A 26,254-nucleotide genomic window follows, 5' to 3' on the forward strand; every position below is an offset into this window, starting at 1 on the left:
GTTGTTCAAAGAGTGTTATTTATGGCAGATCAAAATGTTCTGAGACAGTTTTTATATGTTAGAGGGGTAAGCATTGTTAGTCATTTATCATAAAAACAACAGAATCCTGTGGCACTTGAAAGACTAACGTTTTATTATAGTGTAAGATTTCAGAGACTGTCTTCATCAAATTCTTCAATTGTTAAGATCACTTTAACACTTATACATTCAGGTTTAAGGTGCAGGGAGGATGTAAATTATAAGGTTGGAGGGAATTTAAATGCGGAAAGTTCAAATAGAAATAATTATCTTAAACATACTGGGTGTAAAATGTTTCCAGATGTCCTCAATGATGATACAGGCACAGTTACATTGGCGAGTTGAATATCATGCAGTGGAACCTAAACAACAGCAAAACAACAACAACAAAAAGCCCTTGTCCTCGTCAATCTATATTTGAATCTATTGAGGAACTGTAGTTCAGCAATTTTAAAGTAGTGTTTGCCTTTGACTTTTTAGTTGTTGTTAAAAACCATGACTTAAAGGCCATAATGTCTTAGCGGGCTGTTACTCTACTGGTTTTTGAATATTGTAATTTCTGACATCAGATTTGTGTTCATTTGTTCTCTTGCATGGAGACTGGCTTGTTCATCTTATGTAGAAAGCCTCAGGGCATGTCTAGCAAATAATTGCATATACAATATGGCAAATAAGCAAGTTATCAGATCCCTGATGTTCTGGATGATATTATTAGATTATGCAACTGTGTTGCTAGAGTAGGCATACTTGTTTCTTCAAGGTATTACTGACCAGAGATAAATAATGGTGCTTTAAATACTTGTACTTCCATTATCTTTATAGACTTAGTTTTACAAGGGCCAGAATCCCACTGTTTGTGTGCACTGGTATAACTTTAACAGTGTAAATCACAGTGGTGAATTACCATTAGTTAAAGAGTTGCCATCTATTTTCCTTGTCACACATAAGTCATGTGACTGCAAAGTGTGGTGACTCCTTTACTTGTGGCAATTCACCACTTGTTTTATACTGTTGCACTGACACTAGCAAATATTAGCAACTGGATTCTAGTCAGTGTTTCCAAATTTTCTTCCTGTTTTGTTTTTAAAAGATGATCTGATAGGTTGTAAGCCTTAAAAGAAGGTAAGTAGCGTTTACTGTTGCCGTTCATGTTTTAAAAAAATACTTCTGAGTTCATGCATTTTTACTGTGACAGTTCTGTGCAGACAATATGAACAGAACATATGCGTGGGTTTTTTAATTATTCTCCTCCCTGATGCAGATGGAAACATAAGAGAATGCATGTACAGTATATAAATACAGTGCATGGAAGAGCTACAAAGCAGTTCTTTTGTAATAGATTGCAATGTGTTTGCTAGTATATGAAAATGTGTGCATGTCAAATAAGTCTGCAGTATTTGGGCCAGAGTGTACCAGCATTATGCAAAGGGAAGATTAACAGCATTTGGTATAAAGCCATGATCCACTTTACTCTTCATTCCCAGACACTGTCAAACAAATCAACAAACAAAACTAGTGAAGAGGTCATCTTTTGTAGTTCATTTGTAATATTATAAGGAGAAACTGTCAGAATAATAAATTTCACTGCATCCAATACATTATCTCATAATCACTCTAGTACATGTAGAAATATGATTGGAGAAAAGAGGCAGGTGTGTCTCAGCTCAAGTGAAATGCTACTTCAGACACTGTATGACAGCTGACATAACTACCTGTTTGTCGGCTTTTCATCTGTGTTCTCACCTCCTTTATTACTTCCTGCCCCCAAGGCACCGGTAGTTCTTAAAGCAAATGGCTCAGGCATGTGCAAAAGGTACGGCATGATAGCACCAGGGAAGTAATCTCCATTTCTTCCTTGGGGTCTAAGAAGAAAGGCAGTGAATATTTCTTTTTATATCTTCCCAACAATGAGAGAAGGACAGAAATAGAGATTAATTGCTACTAAAACTCAACCTGGATTCTCTGGTTCAAAGGTATGGAAAATGCGGCCAGAATTGGCACTAATGGTGGATGCCTTGCCTTGTTGTTGTCTTGTGTATAGCAGGAAAAGGGAATGGCCAGAGTATAGGCAGGTTAGAACCCAGGCATATGAGCTGGTGAATGGTTGCATGGATGCCAAGAGAAAGCATGGCAAAGGCAAACTCTCAAAATGGCACTAGAAGAATTTATGTTGTGATGTAATGTGGTCCAGCATATCACTATCTTTAGTACTGAGGCACAGCAGTAACTGAAAGTACCGAATATCAGAATAATACCTTAACAAAAGTTGAATGGTTTCTATCAACCCTTATCTTATATCAGAGAGATGATTTGATGATGGAAAATTCTGAATCAGATATGTGAATTTTTTAATCGACTGGTTAAATTGTGTATGTACATGAACATCATACACAGATAAGCATGTAAAAGAGACAGAAATGACATCTTCCTAATTTCTTAAAAATGTCCTTTTCTTTCTCAGCAGAAAACTGTAGCACAGTGGCTGGATATTTCAAGACCCAGTGGATTTTTACATCAAAGAAAAGTAGCAACAGGCCTTTGCAGTCAGTTATTCAGTAAGTAAAATTTTTTAGTTTAAACTTTTCATGATTTATGTACAATTAATGTCAAATGAATTTGACATGGCAGTAAAAAGGAGCAAAATGATTCTCTCTGAACTTACAGTTTGAGGACCCCCCTTGGGGGTGAGGTTCAAAAGCTTTGTTCCTGGGATCAGTGGAAGCAAACAGGCTTGGTAAATGAGGAGGTTGTTGACGGGCTTGGCATTTTTCATCTGTGGTACTGCAGTTCTGGAACATTTTCACCAAAGATACACGCTTAGTCTGTATTCAAGCTGAGGCAGACTGCCTTGTCATTGAATGTTGAGGCTCCTTCTGAGCATCAGGGTAACTGAGCCATTTCTACAACAGGCTGAATATACAGTGGTGCCTCGCATAACGAGCGCACCGTTTAACGACGAATCCGCATAGCGACACATTTTTTGCGATGTTTAGATAGGCTAAACATCACATTGCGATGATTGGTAAGCGTTTCACTTACCGATCTTCGTATCGCAATGTTTAGAAAACAGCTGGTCGGTGGTTCCAAAATGGCTGCTGGATCAGCAAAATGGCCGCCCACAGCGTTTTCGCGCCCTGCCCTTGCTTACTGGGCAGCGAAAATGGTGGCCGGATGGGGGAATCTTCGCTTACCGGTGAGTTTCCCCCCATAGGAACGCATTAAACGGAGTTTCATGCGTTCCTGTGGGGTTCCCCCCCCCCGCATAGTGATGAATCCGGATAGCGGCGTTAATCCTGGAATGGATTAACGTCGCTACGGGGGGCACCACTGTACCTAGAAGGTCACACTCTGGACTTGCTGTTTTTGGCAGGTTAGGTTGATGTTGATCTGCCTATAGGGGATTTCTTGTTGACTTTTTTTGTCTTCAGATCACTCTTGGTAAGGTTTGGCTTGTTGCTTTTACTTTTTCTGCATAATTTGGGATGCATTTGGAATTATTTGCTTTCAGAGTTGGTTGAAATATTAAACTTATTGGGAAATTTTCCAGTTGATAGGGCTAGTGGTGCATTTGTTGATGGACTGGTTGTTCTTTTAGATGTAAAGCTGACTCAGGAGGTTGATGTGATCAATTCTGATTGCCCTGTTCCAAAGGTTAGCACACATTTGATTCATTGGTTCACTAATTAAGAGCCTGGAGTAATTAAACAGATCATTTGACATGCAGGTGAAAAACATGAAACATATTCAGTGGAATGTCTAGATTTTAGAACCTAGTCTGAGCAGGACAAAGAATGGAATTGCTCAGCTACTACGCAGGAACTATCTATGTTTCTTTAACTTTGACGTCTAATGAGCAGCAAGACTACAATTTCCAGGGTCTGTTATTCCCAAGTCAAGTGACAAATAAGTAGAGGCCAGGCCCTCCTGGGTGCAGAGGAGGCTGGGATCATAGTACACTCTATAGAGAGTGCCTCCCAAAGCACAGTAGTAGCTTTTTTCCCCCTAACCAGATTAACAACAAGAAGCAAAAGCAGGAGAAGCTTATGCAGCCTGGGAGGTAAGCACTTCTCTAGGTGAGTGAGATCTAGGGCTCTGCACGTTTCTGTTTGTGTGCTAAAACAAACAGAATACTGTACTGTCATCCTAGAATAATGTCTGGGAAATTCTTTAAGAATTCTGGTGGTTGCAGTCCAAAAAATTGAAAGAACACAATCCCTAGATCTGACTGCCTGAAGAGTGTAATTTTGAGACTATTCCCATAAAGCAGGTTTTGAGAAAACCTCTGATTTTTTTGAACTATTAGTTGGTCGCAAACATAGGACTATTGAGTGAGATTCTGAAATAGATTATTGCTATGCAACCTTAAGCCTTTTTGGATGATAATGCTTATCTGGAACCATTTTTATTTGGATTTTCGCCTTGGCTTTGCTTCTGAAACAGCTTTGGTTACACTAACCAAAGGCTTGTCCTGGAGTGGGGTACTGGACTATAGGCTGGTGTATTTGCTGATTATAATAGACCTTTTGGTGGCTTCCACTATGGTGCAACGAAATATTCTTTTGGGTTGGGTGATGAAGATGGAGATTGGTGACACTGTGTTCTCATGGTTCTGCTTCTTTAGGGATGGCTATTTTCAGAAGGTGATGCTGGCAAACTATTGCTGTGCGGCTATGGTATGGTGTGCTGCAGGGCAGTTTTTGTTTTCCCTTAAATCCCCATTTGAAAATCCTGCGTTATGTCATCTGGCACAAAGATGTTACCTGGGGTTAGTTATAGACTGCATGAGCATCCCTTCCCCACAAGCGTTTCTCAGTCTAGACAAAGCATAGACACCAGGAGTGAGTGATTCATCTTTTCTGGAGAAATGGTTCTCCTCTAATGATAATAATTGTGCACCATTGAATCAATTCTGACTTATAAAAACCGATTTCATGGCTTTCTAGGTAAAGAATACTCAGAAGTGGTCTACTGTTCTCTTCTTCTGGGAGCATCCTGAGATTGTCTTCTGTGATGCATAGTGAGAAATTAAACTCCCAACCTCTGGCTTCACCTAGCTCTCTGAGCTATCCAGCTTTTGTGGTCTTGGGCAAGTCACATTCTAGATGGGCATAATTCAGATAAAGGATTATGTTCAAGCCGGCCACAGAGACTGGCGAAACGTTAGGAAGAACAACCTTCAGAACACGGCCAAAGAGCCCGAAAAACCCACATCAACGATTATGGTCACAGTCTACTCTAGAGGTTTCCACCCTTGGATGCCTAAATTATATCTGTTGAACAAAGCACCATTTAATCCATAGGAGCTAGAGATGATAATAGCTGTTTTTGGTTTGCTGCGGTATGTTGAATATTGAATATTGAACTGTCTTTGAATCATAAATTTTAGAGAGACAGTGTAGTGTAGTGGATAGATCTTCAGGTTAGGACTCAGAAGGTAAAAGTAAAGGTTCCTCTTGACATTTAGTCCATTTGTGTCTGACTCTAGGGTGCTATGAGGAAACATCGCTAAACGGGACGCAAAATGCCATTGGAACGCATTGAACTTAGTTTACTCTAGTTGTGATTTACTGTTAGACTTAAGCCTGTGTGTTTTGTGACTGCAGAAAGGTATACATAGAAGGCTTAATTCTTGTTATTTAGGAACTCATATGTAACTGTGTGTTTTGCTGCCTCTAAATAGATTGGAAAGCATTCAGGCTGAACATATTTGTGAAATTTATTAATGAGAAGAGCTCTTTTAGTTCTTGAATAGTTATACTTGTAAAATAATGTCCTTAAATATAAACCTTGCTTGCATAATTTGTATCATACTTAAGGGAATGAAGAAATAGCAATTTGGTACTATTGTGTATGATATGCAGTGGTGCCCCGCATAGCGACGATAATCCGTTCCGGAAAAATTGTCACTATACGGATTTGTCGCTATGCGGAACAAAAAAGCCCATAGAAACGCATTAAAACGTGATTAATGTGTTCCTATGGGCTTCAAACTCACCGTTCAGCGAAGATCCTCCATAGCGCGGCCATTTTTGCTGCCTGTTAAGTGAGGAATCCGTCCCAGAAAACAGCAGGCGGCCATTTTGAAACCGCCGATCAGCTGTTAAAAAGGCATGGCTTGGCGGGGCTGTCCCGGGGTGCAGACAGGCGGGCCGCAAGGTCTTTCTTTGGCGAGCAAGGGCTCGGAGGCAGCCGCCCCGGGCGGGAAGGGGTGCGCCATCCGCCCGCCCGCTCGCCAGCCATCCAGCCAGACCGGGAGGCACCCGGCCTCCTTGGGCGGCAAGCGGCGGGCTCGGAGGCAGGCAGCCACCTGGGGCGGGAAGGGGTGCGCCATCCACTGCCAGCCAGCCAACCCTGGATGCCTGGTCTCCTTGGCGGGGTGCAGACGGGGGTCTCTGGTGTGCCGCCCCCCCATCCAGCCGCTGCCGCCCTGATCCCGGTCCCAGGCGGGCGCCTACTCCTTTGCAGCGCCTCCCGCTGTGACTGCTCTCTGGCTCGGCGCCCCAGGGGTGCGCGCGGGGATCGGGGGCAGGCCTTTCGCCCCTCCTTCCCTCCCTCCTCCCGAGGCGCCAATCCGGAGCGCCCCTGCTCCCCCCTCCCGCTGTCCCCTATTTATGCAGGAGCTCTGGGGGGCGGTAGTGCAGTGCCGATCAGCTGTTTAAAAAGCCTTGCTTGTGGCATCGATCAGCTGTTTAAAAAGCATTGCTTTGCCATGATCAGTTCCCCAAGCAGGGAACCGATCATCGCAAAGCGAAATTCCCCCATAGGTAACATTGGAAAGCGATCGCAAAATCTTCATCGCAAAGCGATTTCATCGTTATACGAAGCAATCTCTATGCGAGGCACCATTGTACATAATTCATTACATGATGGCAAATTGTGGTTGAACGTTAGTGTGTTGATTGACTCCTGTGACTTGTATGTTGCTTTTCTTAAACTTAGTGTCATCTTTCTCCTCAGTGCTTACTAAATTATTCTAATGGCTTATATTTAATTTAATTTTAATGCACCAATCAGTACTTTTTTCACAATTGACAGAAAAAACAATCTGACATGCTATTGTTTATCATGGATAATAAATATGTGAATTTATTGATGCAGTAAAAATTAGGACTTAAATCACCATCCTTTTACTGTTCTTCCATATGCAGACACTGTATACTAGCCCATTAGGAAGGCTCAGTGAGGCTAAATGTATAGCAGAAATGTGATAAATCCAGTGGAGCCTTAAAGTAGAATAGTGCTCTGTGTTTTTTTTTTTTTAAATGAAAATGATATTTTCTCCTTTTTGTAGTTTTTTTGTACTTATTATGCTATCCTTTAGCATAGCAAGACACAACTAGAGTAGGCTCATTTGAATCAATGGAAGTACAGAGGAGTTAACCCACCAAATTGACATGGATCCAGTGGGGCTACTCTTGTGTGACTTAATGTTTTCAAATAGGGTTTCAGTCATCTAGTATCTCCCTAAAACTACATAGACAGAAACATCAGTAAAATGCAACAACTCTTCAAGAATGTTTTTTTTCCTAAATTAATTTGAGAGGATGGGGCAATGGAAATAATGTCATTCTCACAAACTAGTGTGGACTAATAAAGTTTTTTGATGGGTAGATTCCTCCTGATTCTTAGAAGGTAGTTCCTGCTCCAAGATTCCCTGCCCTCCATATAACTTTATTTTCTGCATTTTTGAGACTCCAGGGCCTACCCATTCATTCTTTCTTGGTTATTTGGCATCTCTGTTTCCACCTGAGGTGGTTTTGGGCCAGAAAAGTGACTGTTGGCAGTTTTTTCACTCAGTGTCACATGATAGTTTCAGAAATAAATGGTGAGTCAAAATGAAAGTACATGGAGGTGATATTTTAAAGTCTAACATTATCTGCTGACTGGAAAAAAAATCTGCCCAAGTATACAAACCAAAGAGTAATATGCAAGCCAGAGGGGTGTGTGTGTGTGAGGGTGAGGGTGAGAGTGAAGTGGGAGGAAGCAAATGATGTCCCTGCTCAAGCTGACCTTTCTTGGTAATATAGTTGGGCCACCTCTACTTTTCCTCTTTTCAAAACAAACAGCGTAAATCATCGATGCATTGTACAGTGGAACAGTTTCCATAATAAAGCAACTCCTGTGTTAAAATGTTGAGTCTCTGGGTTTTTCAAGGAAGAGTTCAAAATCAAGAGTGCAAAATGTGTGTGTGGAAAAGTGTCTCCCTTAATTTTACCATAACTCACTCGTTCCTGGGATGAATATCTGCAACGATTTACTCAACCTTTCATCTCCTAACTTCATATATATGCATTATAAATGGGGGTATTCATATATGAATGTGAATATCCCCCCCACAGATGCAGATAACTAGGGTTTGGCCCCCTGGGGCTAGAACAACCACTCACAATTCTGCCACTACCACGGACTCTGGACTCCCTTTCTACCGCTCCAGAACTTGTGATGGATTAGCCACTCTTCAACCTGGCAGAGAGGCCCATTAACTTGCCTTCTGCCAGGAGTGGCTAATCCACCACAAGCTCCAGAGTGATAAGAAGGGAGCTCGGAGCCCACAGTGGCGGCAGAATGATGAGACCCTCATCTGCACCTGTGGGGGGATATTCATATGCAAATACGAATACCCCCATCTCTAATAAGTATAGATGTCTTTCATCTACTTCTAACTTCATATATATGTGAAGTTGGAAGTTATATTGTTAGCACCCAATTTTAGGTTTCAGTTGGTTTCAGTTCTCCGGCAGGGAATAACAGACTATATGTGAGTCAATTGTTATTTTTATTAAACATATAGCTGGACTCCCGTCTTAAAAGGCAGGACAATAAAGCACAGCATCCCCTCATTGGTCTCTTGAATCCTATGTGTGCCTGTTGGGTCATCTTATTGGCCGTGGTAGATGTGGGAAAAATATCCAAAATGCATCCCAGGGTTAGTGGCTGCCAAGTTTGTGAATGTGTGAACCATTGTGTATTTTGAAACATGTTACAGCCGCCTGAAGCGCTGTGAATGTTATTCTGAGTTGGCCTTGAGAATGTTTCTGTGAGCGCCAAGCGGGAAGAGACAGTTACTTTGAGACGAAATGAAGATACAAAAATGCATTGACTATACAAAATAAGGTACAGATACAAAAATGCATATAGAATATCATTATAGTAAGGAAATAGTGAAATCATATTTCAATTACAGGTACAATGTCTGATTACTTGTGTAAATACATGTGAATCAAATAGCATGTGTTACCTTAAATTGTAAATCCAGTACTTTGTATATGTTAAATCAGAACCCCCTATCTATCAATATATATATATAGTCTAGTTTAACTCTGTAATGTCAGGAGACTGGGCTATCCTGTCCACCAAGGAGGACTGTAGTATTGTCTTCCTGTTCATTATGTCCTTTCTGTTAAAGTTGATCCATATACTGACATGCTTTAGTACAGTGGTTCTTAACCTTTTTGAAAGAAACGCCCCCTTGAGCCATTGAGGAAGTTATCATCGCCCCCCTCCCTGTGGTGATGATATCATTTATTTATTTATTTATTTATTTATTTATTTATTTATTTATTTATTTATTTATTTATTTATTTATTTATTTATTTATTTATTTATTTAAGAAACTTAAATCCAATGACCCCTGAAAACAAAATTAAATTCCAAGAAAATGAAATGCCCCCCAAAAAGTAGCATTTAATGATTTAGTTGCAAGTGAATTTTAAGACGCAAAAAGAAATATAAAAAGGGCATAAAAACAAATGCAGGAACTAAAAATTTCAAGACAAAAAGTCTAAAACTAAATTAAAATTGGAGGAAAATATATATTCATGCACACTGTAAAAAGGCTGCAGCCATCTTCACAGGTTTGGCTTGCTCCAGTGCCCCCCTACCGCCCCCCTTCTGCTCCAGCGCCCCCACGCCGCCCCTTTTTATTCTACCGCCCCCCTGAAAAATGAAATCGCCCCCTGGGGGGCATTATCGCCCACGTTAAGAACCACTGCTTTAGTACATATACTGTACTTCGGAGCTAAGTTGAGTGATAATTTTGATCCCTTTTAATATTTCAGAAGTAAGTTCAGTTAAAACCTATGGGCCACAAGTGAATTCAGGAAAACTATACATGTAAAGTTAGTTGTGCAGCTCCCCACCCCTCTGGCAGGCTCTTCTTCCTACATTTTGTCATAGGCCAGATGTCTTAACCCAGTCTCTCAGCCAGGCACAAAGAAGAGTCTGCCAAATAAATGGGAAACTCTTATGCCATCCCATAATCAGGTAGAATTCTGGCTATTGGATTTACTTTCTGGTAACGTAGGAGGATTAATCCCTTAAAATATGAGGCAAAAATTGGTCTTATATGGCTTAACTGGTTCCTCAATTCAGAGCAAATCAGAACAAAATTACACCACCCACTGATAGTGTTAAAACCATCCAGAAAATACAGTATGTTGTCTTGCTTTGATCCTCTTGATGCTAGTTTCAGCCTTGTGCCGTGTGAACACCAGGATATACAGTATTGATATTTTTGGTGCTAGGAAAGCTGAATAATTTTTTATGTGGTTGGGCCCTTAGTTGCAATAATTTCTTTAGAAATGCACATGGTTTCTCAGCAAAACTATGAAATATACTAAATTGTGGTGGATTCCCAAAATATGACAATACATCAGTTGTCATATTGTGGTATAATATTCTGTGTCAGTGGAAAATAAATTGCTAATGTGCATACAAAAGATATTCATCTGTTTGTCTGGCTTTTGATAAATATCAGTAAGTAGTAAGTCTATTGGTTCAGAAGATTATTACTATAAATAGATTTTTAAATATAAATTGATCAATATTTCCTGTGAAAAATGTTTCCTAGGAAATTATTTTCCCCATGTAATTTCCCTGGGAAAATTGCCATTGCTGGCAGGACAATTGGCAGTGATTTTCATATATTTAAGATCCTCACCTACCTAATTCTACTGTACCTAAAGGCTTCCACAGGACCATATTGATCCTAAGGGAGTCTAGGAACCTGGGGAGAGGAAACTTTTTATTAACCAAATATGATCACAGCTTACAATAGTAGTTCCCAACGTTGAGTTACCCACTCCCAGAAGCCCCAGCCGGAACAGCTAGTAGTAAAGGCTTCTAGGAATTGCAGTCCAGAAATACCTGGACTACTCAAGGTTGGGAACCGCTGGCTTATGACATCATCAGGCTTATGCAGAAAAATTTTCACTCTTTGATTTCAGCCAATATGTATTACAGGCCCAGTAATAAGATATACTGTATGTTTAGAACTATACAATGAATGTTTTCTTTTTTCCAGGCTTGTCAGTGGTTCTGTGGCTTCATATATTACCAGGTCTCTGTGGCTTATATAACCTCAACTGGGGGTAATGCCAAAAGTCTAAATGTAAGTTCATTCCTGAGAGTGACACACTGGTCAAATGCCCCCCACCGCTACTTCATCCCAGTTGCTGCTTGTGTCTAGTAAATGTTGCAAAGGAAGCTTGTGAACTTCCCTGATTCCAAGGAAGAAAAAGGAAGTTATTGGTTTCAGTCTCAATGAAAAGAGATAGGAAGTATTTTCATTGCTTTAATAAACACAGACACTTTCCTGTCCTGCTGTTTGTCATGTCCTTGGAAAAGCATTCCCCTTTTCTTGAGGTTTGATTTGAGAGTTTCCAGCGGTTACATTCAGTTCAACTTCAGCCCATAGGCCTTAATCATTGTCTTCTGTGGATATGGCTGTGATTGTTTTGTTTCGTACATTCTCTTGTTGTCACTCTTTCCATAAAGCTACATTTTGGCAAACAAGAGCCATATGTAAGGGAGAAAAGTAGGACTTTTCCCAGCCTTTCTGTCAGTTAATCTGTTAGAACAAATCTGTTACTTTTCTGCAGTGTTTTAAGCCCTGCAGCTTCTCTTCCTGGGCACACCTGCCAGCATTTTAATCTATAAATAAGGAGGCTTGTGGAAGAAAAATAAAACACACCTCCTAACTTGAATGAAATCTTCTGGAACAGAGAGTTTATTTTGGCAATGGTAAGGAGGAAAATTAAAAAAGAAGTGGGGGAAGGAACACCGCACCACGCAACCCTACAAACTTCACAGCCCCAGATAGCTGAAATATAGAGGTTGCCCATCTGAAACAGGAATTTTTTTTCTATGAATAGAGCACAGGCAGGTTTGCTAATACTCCTATGTTAATATTGCACCTGACTTAAAAGAAAGAACCTGAAGGAAAATAATGCAAATCAATCTTATTCTCTCAGAATTGGTCAGCCACTGGTGCTTTTCTGTGTAATAGATCCAGGAGCCTTCTGTCTATAATTCATTTCCACTGAGCTCCTGTGGCCTCTTACAGATGTTATGCTTCCATTCTCTGACAGGAATATACCGTGGACTTGTTCACTTCGTTGTCTACTCACACTTTCTCCTAGAGGAACTTCTCCCCCTCCTTTCTTTGTCAGCATTACTGTGGTGTAACAATATGGGAATGAGCCAAAGGGATGAGAAGATTCTTGCCTTCCCATACTGGACAAACTGAGACTCAGTAGTGGGTTGAAAGCTGGTAGCAAAGTTTCTGTATACAGTTGTAGCTCTTAACTGTGGTTGAGATAACAATAAGAGTAAAAAGGAACAAACCATGCATTAACACTCAGTGAGAGAAGTGTTTCTGTACTAATAGCAAACCTTTAAGCAAATTAGAGTATGGGAAGGCGTGTTTAAAAGTAGAAAACGTAGCTGTCAGTCATAAATATAGGATTTGATTATAAGAATAGGCAGTTTCAAGCTCTATGGAGTCAGAAAATTTGCATTATAATTTTGGAGGTTAGAATAGAACTAATGTCTTTCAATAGCCTTGGTTTTCTAGACTATTAGGAAAAAAGTCTGGCTTTTTCTTTGGCAGCCTTTATTGAATTTAGTTTCTCTGACTGGAAGAAACAATCTACCTTTGGCATTAATGTCATCCTGATTTATTGTTGGGTGGTGTTAATTGTCATATACCTGTTATCTATGAGAGGTTCTATGATTTGTTTGCCTGTACAGTGGTACCTTGGTTTATGAATGCCTTGGTTAACGTAATTTTCAGTTTACGAAGCAAAATCCATTAAAAATAATGCCTCGGTTTACGGGTTTTTTTTTCGCTGTACGAAGGAAGTTTCCCTAGGATGTATTGTGCCTGGAGGTTTATAGTACCGCCCCGTTCCTATGGAAAGCCGTGTTTTGGTTTACAATTTTTTCTCATTACCTAATGTCCTGCAGAACACATTAAATTCATAAACTGGGGTACAGTACACCTGTATTTCTTTTTTCCTCAGAAATAAAAGATGCAATATTTGCATTAACTTAACATTTCTCAAACTCACAATTTTTTTTGAGGGGGGCTTGTTATGGAATATTTATCTGCCCTGTCTCAGTGTCATGGAAGAACCTTAGCTGTATAATCCAGACAAGCTGTATTTACTATATGTGTAATTTCAATAATGTAGTTTGTGTATCTTCCCCCACATCCAGTTCTCATAATACTTTGTATTTCCTTTATAGCCAGAGATTTCAGTAGTATCCAGACTTGGTAAGTGGAAATACAGTTTGATTATCAATCTTTCCAAACTCTTGAACTGAATTCCGGATGGAAGTCCTTCTCAAAAACTCTGCTTGGAAAACTAAGTTTGTGAAATATTGGTACTTCAAGTGAGAGTCAGATTTATAATATTTTAGTGCATTTTCAAATTTAAATAGTATGAATGAAGGAATTAAGGAATGAAGGAATTAAGGAAGAAAATTGGAAACAGCCACAGAAGGTAAATGAAGCATCACTTGCAAGAAGGAAAAAAGTACTGCAAAATGAAATGCAATGTTTCCTAGAATAATTTGATATCTACCACTATTTATTTTCTTGTGCATCATGGTCAATTAAAATGAATACCTAAGTGCAAATCTTAAAGGCTTCTATTTAAAATGTAAACTTATTTTCAGTAAAATAAAAGGATGAAACAGTTGTCCCGAAAGTGCAGATTTTGAGATATACACCATCCTTGAAAACTATTGTCCTTACACTATGTTCACTTATCAATTAAACACATTAATTCATGGGTTCCTTTGAAACCTCTCTGGTCTGGAAATTGATCAGGGAGGTCCTCTGCTGCCATCATAGGCCAAAACCTTTTACTCAGAACTAACTACCAAATTTCTATAGGACCTAGTACGTTAGAAATATCCAGTACCCTTTGGACATTTCCATAATAACTCTGTTTCCTATAATATTCTCACATCAGAATGTTTTGAAAGGATTGGCGAGTCTCTTTATGTCCATAAGTGTCTTACGTGATATATGAGTCATAAGACGTAAGAACCACAGCTTTCTAGAGTTGTCTGCACTTAATATAAATTTATCAGGGAACTTATGTGTGAAAGGACTCTGTTGAGCTATTATAATGGGGTTTTGCACAACTGGGATATCTGCTTTTGCTCTGCTTCTAAACTTCTCATCTGGTTGGCTACTTCTTGGACTGTGGGTGGGATCGTAACACACACAGTTCTTGATTTTCTGTAAGATTTCAGCCATAGTATATCTTGTAGCTCCTCTTCCCTCTCCTAATACAGTGGTGCCTCGCTTAACGAGCACCTCGTTTAACGATGAATCTGCATAGCGACGGATTTTTTGCGATTGTTTTTGCAGTCGCATAATCATGTTTCTAATGGTAAAAAATCACTTTGCGATGATCGATAAGCTGTTTCGCTTACTGATTTTCGCATAGCGATGTTTTAAAAACAGCTGATCGGCGGTTCCAAAATGGCCGCTGGAAAAAATGGCCGCCCGCTGTGTTTTCGTGCCGATTCCTCGCATACTGGGCAGCGAAAATGGTGGCTGTATGGAGGATTTTCGCTTAAAGGTGAGTTTTAAGCCCATAGGAACGAATTAAACGGGGTTTAATGAATTCCTATGGGCTTTTTCTTTTCGCATAGCGACGAATCCGGATAGCGACGATTTTTCCGGAACGGATTATCGTTGCTATGCGGGGCACCACTGTATGTCTAGAGGAACTCTACTTTTCCCATGTAGCGGGCATAGGTAATTGAAAGGAATGGAATGGGAGATACAGAAGATAAAGCCTCACCTGGCATTTTGGGGCATATAAAGTTATAAGCATGGTCTCTACACAGATACTGCACAATACAACTCACACCCCTCCATCTTGCTAAATGAAACCAGTGAGGCATGTTTCTTTCTCAAGGACTGCATGTGAGACTGCTCCCCCCCGACACTTTTTGTACCCGTGCCTCTTGATACAAGAAACAATTTATGATAATGACAGTAATGCAGTTTTGTGTGTTTTTATGTTAGATTTAGACATTTAGAACCAATGGCCCTGCTAGATTCTCGGTGTGCTTGCTGTCATGTTTGAACATTGTAAATACTTCAGCTCTTTAGGTAGGATTCTAACTAGATTTTCCTATGGGTTTCCTCAGCCCCCATATTCAAAGTAGGCTGCTATATTGACAGTAAGAGCTATAAATAACAGAGGGTTAAGCTATATGTTTTTAGTTGTTGCGTTTTGAGAAGGCCTATGGAACGTATGACTGTACCTAGAAAGGTAAAGAAAAATAAAAATGAAAACAAGACACTGTACTTGTGTACTGGGCAATTCTTGTGCTGTTCATAGTTTAATGTTGTACATGTGTTTTGTTTACTGGAAGCTTTCGCCAGGAACTCTTTTTATGGCTGTTTCCTAGCACAGTCCTCATACCTCAGAATATTTCTAAACATTGGGGCTTGAGGGGGGGCATGATGAAAAGCAGATAATCGCCAAGAAGTGGTTATGGCAAATTTATTCCCTCCTTCCTCCCATTTCATTCATAAATGGAAGGAGGCCAGTCCCATTTTAAAGAGAGCACTTCAGTAGATACTTGACATTTCTCAAGCTGGTGACTGAAGTATCTCCTGCTGTGCTGATAATTCTGTCTTCCCCTGCCCAACTCCATTCCACCTGCCTCTCATTTTAGTGACATCAATATAGAGAATGGAAATGGCCATTTAAAAATGTTGCACTAGTGGCTGGGACAAACAAGTGTCCGCAAGGGGTCCAAGATATTTCTGCTTTGATTGGAAAGACACTGAGTGAACGTGCTTCCCGCCCCCCTGCCCTAGTAACTATCTGGAAAAAAGCCCTTCTTTGTCTTGGATACAATAAGCAGAAATCAGCCTTTGCATGTTTGTGTCAGTTCAGCTTTCTAGAGCTGTAGCAGAGACTTCAAAAGGTTGGATTTGGTTAAAGTAGTGTGGCTAGTTAAGTACCTTGGATTAATAAATAGTTTGGCCCATATAACCATTCACCTTTATTTTAAAGGTAGACTTTAAGTCCATTTTACTGTCCTCTTCTGTTGCTAGTAGTTTGGGTAATCAGACATAAGTAGTTTATGTTAATATTTAGGAAGCATTTTCATTAAAACAATATCCTCTGTACGCAAAGCAGTTTCATTCTCAGAATGCACCATTATAGCCAAAATTGTATCCACTATTTTGGGCTCTATCCACAAGACCAGGGTTATCGTCAGGATTATGGTGAGCTCAAGGTTTTCAGATTAAAAAAAATTATTTAGGAAAAAGAAACTTGCATGTTCAAAGAGAACTGAGCATGTTTAATGATCCCAGAATACAAAGTGACTGAGGAATATAAAGTGACTGAGGAGGAGACAGATAACGGTGAGGGAAATAGGTGTCCTGAAAAGTAGCACACTTGGCTTGCATTCCGAACAGGAATAGCCCACAAGCCAGGAGGGGGCAAGACTGACAGGACCAATTCCCATCCCTCAGGATATGCCACCTGCCCCATGACAGCTGATTTTGGCTGAAATCTGAAGCCTACTTTCAATATTGGAAAGACTCTTTTCACTTTAAAACAAGCCATGTGGAGAACTTACCCCATATTATAAATGAGAATCATACTTTACTTTGTTTTGGATAGGGGAAATTAGTATTTGTAGTGGGGGTTCCCAGGGCTGCACAAGAAAAATAAAGTCAGAGCTCATCTGTGGCCAGCAGGTCACTTTCTGCTTGCCTTTCCTATTCTATAGCATTTTGTTGAAGGTCTAACCCAGTGGTGGCGAACCTTTTTGGGCTCACGTGCCCAAACTGGGGGAAAAAAACAGGGCAGTGGAACCAGAACTGGCAGAAGAAGGGAGAGTCCTGGGCACGGAGGTGCCTCAAGACCCCACTTTGGATCCATCGCCAGCATCGGTTGCTCCGGATCCTGACCCCGCTGGCTGTCCAGGCATGAGCTCTGCGGTTGCAGCCGCCTGCTCAGGTTTGGCTGTGGGGGGAGGGGGGAGTAGCAATCCGGTGACGTATGGCTCGCGTGCTGGCAGACAGGGCTCAGTATGCCAGCTGTGGCACGCGTGTCATAGGTTCATCATCGCTGGTCTAACCTTTTGATTATACTTACATTCTCAAAGAAGTCTACGTGGAGAGGTTCCATACTAGTGCTGCCAGAGGTATTTGTCCTAGAAGATAGATTTCTTTAGTCTTCTTATGCCTGAATAAGATGGATTGATTGATTGAACACAGGAGCTAATGGAGTCAGTGCTGAAGGTTCTGCTGGACATGTTTCACAAAGCAGTGTCATTTCCTTTACTAAATGTTGTGTACTTTGTGCAAGCATTATTCAGACAGTAATGTTAACATGGGGAATAGATGTAGAAATGTTCAGTGCTGTACAAGAGTTATTTTTTAAAGGAAAAAGTCATGCAGGGGAAATGTTTGGGCCCAAGCTGTATTGTAAGGCTTCTTTCTTGTAAGGATTTTGTGTGTGTATGTGTGTGTTTGTGTGTGTGTTCTGTGTTATCAAGTCAGAACAGACTTACAGCAACCCTAACAGGGCTTTCAAAATAAGTGAGATATTTGAGTGGCTTTACCAATTCCACACCCCCAATGAGTTTCCATGGTCAAGTGGGGGGTTTGAACCCTCTTCTCCAGAGTCCTAGTCTGTCACTCCATCCACTACATCACATTGGGAATGTGGTTGTAAGGGAAGAGTAGCCATTTAGCTTCTTCAATATTCTACCACATCTAAGATAATGATTTTAATTTGGAGCCAAGTTTTTCCATCAGTATTCAAACATGCGGAATGAACCATAGATTGTAGGTGTGGCAGACATTGCCAGTAGGTTTTGAAGAAGCACTCCTGTATTAAGAAAATACATCTGAAGATGTTTGTTGTTTTAATATGATTAATGGAAAAGGGCAACACTGGATGGTGATTGTTTTTTGTGTGACAAATATCCAGAGAAATGAAATTCAAAAATGATCCTTCAGTATACGAGTTCTTGTATCTCTAGCCTTATCTCATATGTGAAAATGGTGTATGTTTATGAACCTCTTTCATGCTTCTTAGCTTTGTGTTTCTCCTTTAAAAAATTCAGATAAATATCCAGACCTGTTGTAACTCTCCTGTCCATAGGGCAGGGTAATGTGTACTTTGTGCTTAAAATAAACCTTTTGCTAAGAAAAAAAAATTGAATTCCATACAAAGAATGCAAATTTATACATTTTCTTTTTGTTGTAGTTCTGTTAGTTACTGCAAGAAAGTGAACTATGCTCGAGTCCCAGACTTACATTTCCTTGGATGATTCCAAACATTTTGACATCGTTTTCTGTTTTTGAGAAACCCTTACTCCTCCTCACCTCTCTTTTATCATCATTCAGCCCCTTCTGAATGAAAACAAATCTAACATATTCATAATATAAGATTAAAAATAAATACAAAACAGATTTTTAAAAAATGAGTTAAATTATGCTAATGTAATTTTTGTGTCCCAAAAAGTGCATAAGAATCCATTTCAGAAATTTATTTAAACTGATGAAAATACATTTTTAATGAAAATCACTCGTGTTCCCTTGGAATTTCTTCATGCCTCCCCCCTTGGATGCTTGACAGCTAAGGAACCAGTGCTAGACAGTCTTGCATCACCTTTTTATGAAGCATTTCCAATGTAGTTGAATGCCTGTCTTGGAAAACATAAGGGGTAGAAATTTATTTTTTATTTATTTGTTTATTCATTCATTATTTGTTCGTTTGTTCATTTATTCTAGAACAAAAGCTTGGATTCTCAGGAATGTTCACTGTATTTGGACAAATGCATAGATATGATCCAAATCAGACATACTGTATTTGTGTATTTTCAAGGTGACTGTGGAGTAGAGCAAAGAACGCAAAGGCATTAACAATGCAGAGCATTGCCCCCAAGGATGTGGGACTCATGTCCTATGATTAGAATTGGGAAAGCAGGAAGGAAAACTAAGTGAAATGTTGAATTAGTGTTGAGGGGGAGAATATGCTCTTCATCTTACAACTAATCCTTTCTTGTTTTTCCTGCTGTAAAGTACCTAATTAAACCATAAATGTCTATGGTTGCAGAACTCTAAGTTTGGGTCCAGGGGGCAGAAACAGTTGGCAGGGACTGAGAGAGAGGATGGAATATGCAAAAGAGTATGCTCCCTGCATTGTCCTTTTAAGAAGCAATCAGAGATAACTGTGCCTATCACCCTTTTAAAGTTCTTCACGTATTCTCTTTATGGTGACTACCTTAGGAAGTTGATTGGGACTTTCCTGGTGGCTTGGAAAATAAAGAGAAAAGTAGAAATAAAACAGAGTGCCCAGCTCTGTAGGCCATTGTTGCCACCCTTCTGTCCTGCCTGTGCCATTCATTCTATGATCTGGACTTGCCATTTGTGTTCCCTGTTCACAGGAATGGGATCTTCAAGGAGAAGTGGAAACACACATCACCACCAACATACCCTCTAATTTTCAGCCCTGCTCAGTGGGGCAATGCCTTTCTCTTGCATGTGACTTCACCCCTGTGTTTGCGCATGACTCCACCTCCCCACCTCCTACGCACAGGATTCCGTCACAACCGGAACCAAAGGAGTTAAGTGCGATCACTGCATGGAGGAAGAAGAAAGCTGCATGGAGGGAGGTGGAGTTGTGTGCATCCGCACATGTGCCCAGCTTAGAGGGAACCTCACAGACTTGAACAAGGATTGAGTTGAAGTGCTATCAAAAGGGCACAGGGCAAATCACCTTTGATTAGTGCATCTTTTTTCGTGCATGGATCAGCCCGGGGGCCTGTGTGAATTCCTAAATATCAGCACACTACTTTCTGACTTGTCTTTGATTACATGGAATCAAGAATTTACACAACTACACCCCAGTATCTTTCAGCATTGCCAACATGACATGTTGAGGTCTAATTTTGTATTTGGAGGATGCTTTCCAGAACATTCTGGAAATCTAGATGTGAAGATCTGTTAATAGGTTTTAGAAATACATCTTAAATATTTGAAAAGAGAAGGGGCAATTAGTGTGTGCCCAGGGTTTGCCTCCTTCATGACATATTAGAGGTATGTAAATTGTATTCTGGAATTACCGCTTTTTTAACAGTTTGTGCACTTATGTATGCATGCTTACATAGGTCCACAGGAATGCCCATACTTACTTATTTGCCTTCTGTGTTTTCTTATCAAGTTATTTAATCCTTTAATCTTGCACAGTGAAAACCAGAAAAAAAAATTCATATACTGGGGATCTGCATTTGAACCCTCCCCAATTATATATGTCTGAAGGCTGCTGGTTATATGTTTATTAATTTACTGTGCATTAGCTTAGAAACCTGCTCTTTAGTCTGGCTCCAGTGCAGGATGTTGAAGTGTTTTTCATTTATTTCTCCAGGGCTGAGAAATACCTCTCTCTCCCCCGCCCCCCCAAATTAACAAAGCCTCTAGGGGTTTGCCAAGAGCACAAAGGGATTTGCAACCATGCTGTCTTGCTTTCAGTGAAATATGCATTTTAGAACAAGATGTTTAGATGTCTAGATATAAAAGGGAGCTTGTCTGGGAAATGGGGGCAACAGGAAGAGTAAGGGAAGGTGACAATTGCAAACACATAACTGCACATAAAAATTATTTATTCTGATAGGCACCAGGAGAACATAGTGCAATAAGAGGGCATCTCCTGCTTGTGGATGTATTGTTCTTCTGCATGTAGAGCTCTGCATTTGGAATAACTGATGTATACTTGTGCAAAGCCCTGGATACCTCCTTACGCAAGTAGTGAAAAAATCAAATCATGCTACATCCACAGTGCAAGTGGTTTGATTCCTAGCAGGATCTTGGCGGAGCGTTACTCTGAATTGGCTAGTTACACATTAACTACAGTAGTCTTGGATTTCAAATCATATGTAGAGTTTCTTGCCATGAATAGGGACTGAGAGAGAGCACCTTGCTCTCTTGTGTACATTTTGCTAGAAAAACTCAGACTAACAGCAACCTCATAATTATGGGAATTCCAGTGAAAAGCAGCCTGTTACTGGAAACTGTTTTATCCAGTGTGGTGATAAACACCATTCTGCTGCCAGTACTCTTTCTAAGGAATTACTTAGTAGCTAAACATACTTTCTTAGAACTCTTAATGTACATCTTAAAAGAGCTAGTCAATTAGAACTGGGCATGATTTTGTGTAGAAGTGCTCAAGATCCAAATCTATATACAAGAAAAGGACATACCATATGCTTATTCCAGCTTTCTCATATAATAAAAAGTTACCAAATGCTCTAAGCAGTACATGAAAATAATGGGGTTGTCACAATCCATATGAATATAAATGAACAAGTTTTCATTATTTTCATACTTGTTTCTGAATGGGAGGATATAATAGAGATGCACCACTTTCTTAAGATAGTTTTCCATTAATAATTATAACTGGCTAATTTATAGGGTAGGAAGATGCACATGTCCACAAATAATTTTGTAGATAACTGCACAACACCTCATCTGTGCAAGTTGTGTGACATTATATACTGTATGGTGTTCACTCTAGTCTCAGCTTCAAAATAACAAGCATAGCAGCATTTTTCTCTCCCTGAATTATAGTAATTTATAGAGGGCATGGCTTGTTGAGGAGAGTCAGGGGAAGCTACTCTGTGAATTTGGTGTCTCTAGGTGCCTGGCGGACTGTTTTATAAGGTTTTAAAGTAAAAAAAAAAACCAAATTGATTAATCAGACATAATTGATAGGAAGAGAACCAGCAAGGAAGGGATTGCCTTCTTCTTGCTTTAGTTTTTACACACCAGACGAATGAGGGAATGCTATCCTCACCCAGCAATAAAAATAGAAGAAGCCTTGTGGCGCAGTGGTTAAACTGCAGCACTCCAGCCAAAATTCTGCTCATGACCCTAGGTAGCCGGCTTGAGGTTCAACTTAGCCTTCCATCCTTCTGAGGGCAGTAAATTGAGTGTCCAACTTGTTGGAGGGATGGGCAGTCTGTAGCCTGCATAATTAAATTGTAAACCACCCAGAGATTGCTTTAAATACTATGGGTAGTATATAAGCAGCATGCTTTAATGTATAGAAACAGTGTTACATCAAATATTCTGTTTGGTGCTGTTGAAAATGTTTATTGGGTACAGGAAGGATAAGATTGGCTTGTGAACTGTATCTTGCATTATTTCTTAAGTTACTTTTTAGTCTCAGCAAGCAGTTTTAGTGGTCATGTGGAGTAAAATTGATTCATTATTTTGATGAATGAAAAACTCTGGACACTTGAGATACATTGTATAAATTTGATTGTCCTCTTGGTATCACTTGCAGCTTTTCGGCTTTGTAAAATAGAGCAAATATACAGTACTGTGCTGTATTTCCCTGAAAATAAGACAGGGTCTTATATTAATTTCTTTTTGCTCCAAAAACGCATTAGGACTTATTTTCAGGGAATGTTTAATTTTTTTATGTTGAACAATCTACATTTAATCAAATACAGTCCTGTCATCATCTTCTGGTTGCTACACAATGGTGGAGGGCTGGGTTTCACTTAACTGGGACTTATTTTTGGGGTAGGGCTTATATTGCAAAATAGGGACGTGGTGGCGCTGCGGGTTAAACTGCAGAAGCCTCTGTGCTGCAAGGTGCGAAGACCAGCAGTTGTAAGATTGAATCCACGTGACGGAGTGAGCTCCCGTCTCTTGTCCCAGCTCCTGCCAATGTAGCAGTTTGAAAGCATGCAAAAATGAGAGTAGATAAATAGGTACCACGTCAGTGGGAAGATAATGGCTTTCCGTGTCTAGTCGCACTAGCCACGTGACCACAGAAACTTTCTTTGGCTTGGAGACGGGGATGAGCACCGCCCCCTAGAGTCGGACACAACTGGACTAAATGTCAAGGGGAACCTTTACCTTTATATTACGAACATCCTGAAAAACCATACTAGGGTATATTTTCAGGTTAGGTCTTATTTTCGGGGAAACAGGGTAGTAAAATACTGCGAAAAACTTTTGAAATACCCACTGGAGGCATCAAGCAGTATTTCTGCATACAGCACAAGCAATAGTTTTGTAGAGTTTCTGCATAGGCAACATTCCACAGAACTGCCACTATGGTCTTTGATATGTGTTTATAGCCTTAGAATATATTTTTATTACTTTACTCTTACAAACGTAACTTGATCTATGTGTCTTTTTTCTGTTGTGAATCATGTCTCCAGCATATTGTGCAAGTATTGCTAAGATACACTACTTTTTAAAATTCTGACAACTTTTTACCAATTTTAAAAATCTAGACTTTATTTGTTTGGTATGTGCACTCATGACTGCAAAGCAGGGTGGGTTTGACGTAAATCAAATTGATATAAAATCTTGATTTAAATTGTGATTTAAATATCTTTTTAAAAAACAAACAAAAACATTTGTTTTTTATCTACCCTGAAAGTGTCCCAGAGATAGAGCTTTCCATTCTAAAGCAGCTGTTGTGAGGACTGAGGCATTTGCAGTGTGATGTTAGTGAAATACAGGGACAGGCAGGGAAGGTTTTTCCTGTTGCCTGTTAGCCTTAGTTGTCAGCTGTTATTTGCAAATAAATAAATATATATTTGATCCAGTTTTAGCTACTGAAGCAAAACTTTCTCATGATCCCCATAGAAAAAGAACATCTATGTTACTCTTTGTTTACTTGTGAATGATGTTTATGTGTGTAAGAGGTTTTTTTTTTTTTTCTCCTGTGTTTTTCTGTGTATTTCACTCCTGGGAATAAATCCAGTTTCTGACTTTACTATTGCTAACAAGTTTGCCTAGCAGCAGCCCTGTGAAGTATGCAAGACTCTTGAGTTGGGGAGCAGTCTTTGGGTTTCGTTACCAGTGAAACCAGCTCCTCTTGTACACCTACTCTTGAGTTGTGGTTTGGCAACAAAAAGAAGTGCTGTAGAGCCTGATTTGAATACAGTATTTATACCTTTTGTATGTTGGAGTAAGTCTGCTGCTGATTTAAATCTCTCTGTCAGATCCCAGCCTTAAGATGTAAACATAATTCTTTGAAATTGATAGTCTTGATTGTTCACAATCTGGCCAGAGACTGTTACGTTTTATATAATATTTTATATCCTTTATATCCTTCTTTTTCAGTGCTCAGAATCAAAAGTGGTTGTAGATTTAGAATATACTTTAGTGTTTACACACTAGCTGGATACTCAGTGGTTTAGGTATCTGGCTGCAGAGCCACAGGTTGGGAGTTGAATTCCCCACTGTGCCTCCTAGGGGGAGAGCCAACCTGTATGCCTTGGACAAATTGCACAGTTCCAGGGTAACCCCAGTAGAAGTGGATGGCAAATCACTTCTGAGTATTCTCTACCTGAAAAACCCTGACAGAGGTGCTATAAGAATTGACTTGATGGCACATAAACTTTGTGTGCTTTATATAATCTTCATTCTGATGTGAATCCTATCTTCATTGTATGTGTAGATGTTCCTTAGGTATGTTAACTTGTAATTGTGGAAATATATTTTTAGTAATTTGGAGACAGAGATTTGAACTTTGATGTACTGTATATGATGAATCCTTATGTCAAAAATTACCTTGTCTTGAAAAAACGTAGAGCCTGAGTGGAAGCAGAGAGTGAGAAAGCAATGATATCTCTTCCCCGCAGCCATATTTCTCTATGACAGATAAGATGCCAATGATTTTTTTGGATGTCAGTAAAGGTCACCAGCAGCTATTGATTGGAGTGATAGCTGAAAGGATTAAATGTTTTTCAGTAGTCATTAGTGAGTTGAAAAACGTAATTTGTTTATATTATATTGGAAGAGTGATTTTTAAAATGTTCTTCTAATGTTCAATTGCCGTTTATGTCAATGTTAAATAACTGCACAGAAAGCTTGCCAGAAAGAGATTGATCAGTGGTTTTATTGCTGCCCCCCTTCCTGTTTTGACCTTGGGCAGGAAGTAAAGAACTGCATAACAGAATAAATGACTGCTCCTCCTTCCCATGATGTCATCACTGCAACAACCTTATGAGATGAGAGACTGCTATAAGGTGAACCAGTAGGATTCACGGCCCAGAGTGAGTGAATTATGGGGAAATGAGCCTGGATCTTCCAAACCCAGTCTAGATGCATAAGCCAGGAAGCTAGTTGTTCTCAGTAGCAGAACATCAGAGTAACACAACATCCAAAAGGGTGACTGTAGCTGAAACACCAGAATCTGCTATGTGTGAAGAATTGTAAAGCAAAAATTTGTAAATGAGTGGGTGGGCTGTTTGGCCTCCCTCTTCCAATATATGTTGTTTGTATTCTTTTGATCTATAAAATCTGCAGAGAAGCCCTTATTGTTTATAATTGTCATGGTCATTAAAATTCAGGAGGGCTAATAATAAAACCCTAACAAATGCAGCTTTGTATGAGTCAATAAATTGTGGCTAATGTTAGAGCATTTTTTAGACCAATAGCTGTCAAGAAACTGGGTTTCTGTAAGAAAATGAAGATCTGTTTTTCTTGAAGATATTTCAAGCGAAAAGAGTATAATTGACACCTAGCCTGCATTTCTCCATACACTTTATTACTGGGAGTTAAGGGATTTCAGGAACCCTGGCACTTACTTCTGGATAAACATGAATAGACTTGTGGACAGTGTTGTAGTAAAGCACAATGTGGTTTTGTAAATAATTTTTGGTAAATGCTTTTTGTTTCTATGATCTGTAGGAATCTTAATAATTTTGCAACAAATACAAGCCCTTCTGTAAGATTGGGGCAACGTTGATTCATGTAATGCTGTTTGATCTCGCTTTGGGTTAAATCAGACTGAAAAACTATAATTCTTCTGCATTCAGAAAGTGCAGTCTTAACACTATGCCAGTGACATGGTGACAAATGCAAGACTAGGTGATACCTTTTATTGGATTGTGTTTAATGTTTTAGTAGGTCAGTAAAAGGTATCAA

At 39.7% G+C, this 26,254-nt stretch overlaps 1 protein-coding gene across 31 annotated transcripts in view; it reads left to right on the forward strand.

Moving 5' to 3' along the window:
- ATXN1 (ataxin 1) overlaps positions 1-26,254 on the forward strand; it is a 303,188-nt gene that overhangs the window by 45,898 nt on the left and 231,036 nt on the right. For 19 of the 31 annotated variants that reach the window (XM_078393470.1, XM_072998646.2, XM_078393475.1 and 16 more), the window contains one exon: positions 2,480-2,573. The exons of 1 other annotated variant lie outside the window; for it this stretch is intronic. The gene's annotated coding sequence lies outside the window, so the exon portion shown is untranslated. Of the gene's footprint in view, positions 1-2,479; positions 2,574-13,545; positions 13,574-26,254 lie in introns of all 31 variants that reach the window. 11 more of the 31 variants (XM_078393465.1, XM_078393476.1, XM_078393471.1 and 8 more) reach the window with 2 other exon arrangements.

The sequence above is a fragment of the Pogona vitticeps genome, chromosome 4, assembly GCF_051106095.1.
Source record: "Pogona vitticeps strain Pit_001003342236 chromosome 4, PviZW2.1, whole genome shotgun sequence".
In the NCBI taxonomy this organism is placed as follows: domain Eukaryota; kingdom Metazoa; phylum Chordata; class Lepidosauria; order Squamata; family Agamidae; genus Pogona; species Pogona vitticeps.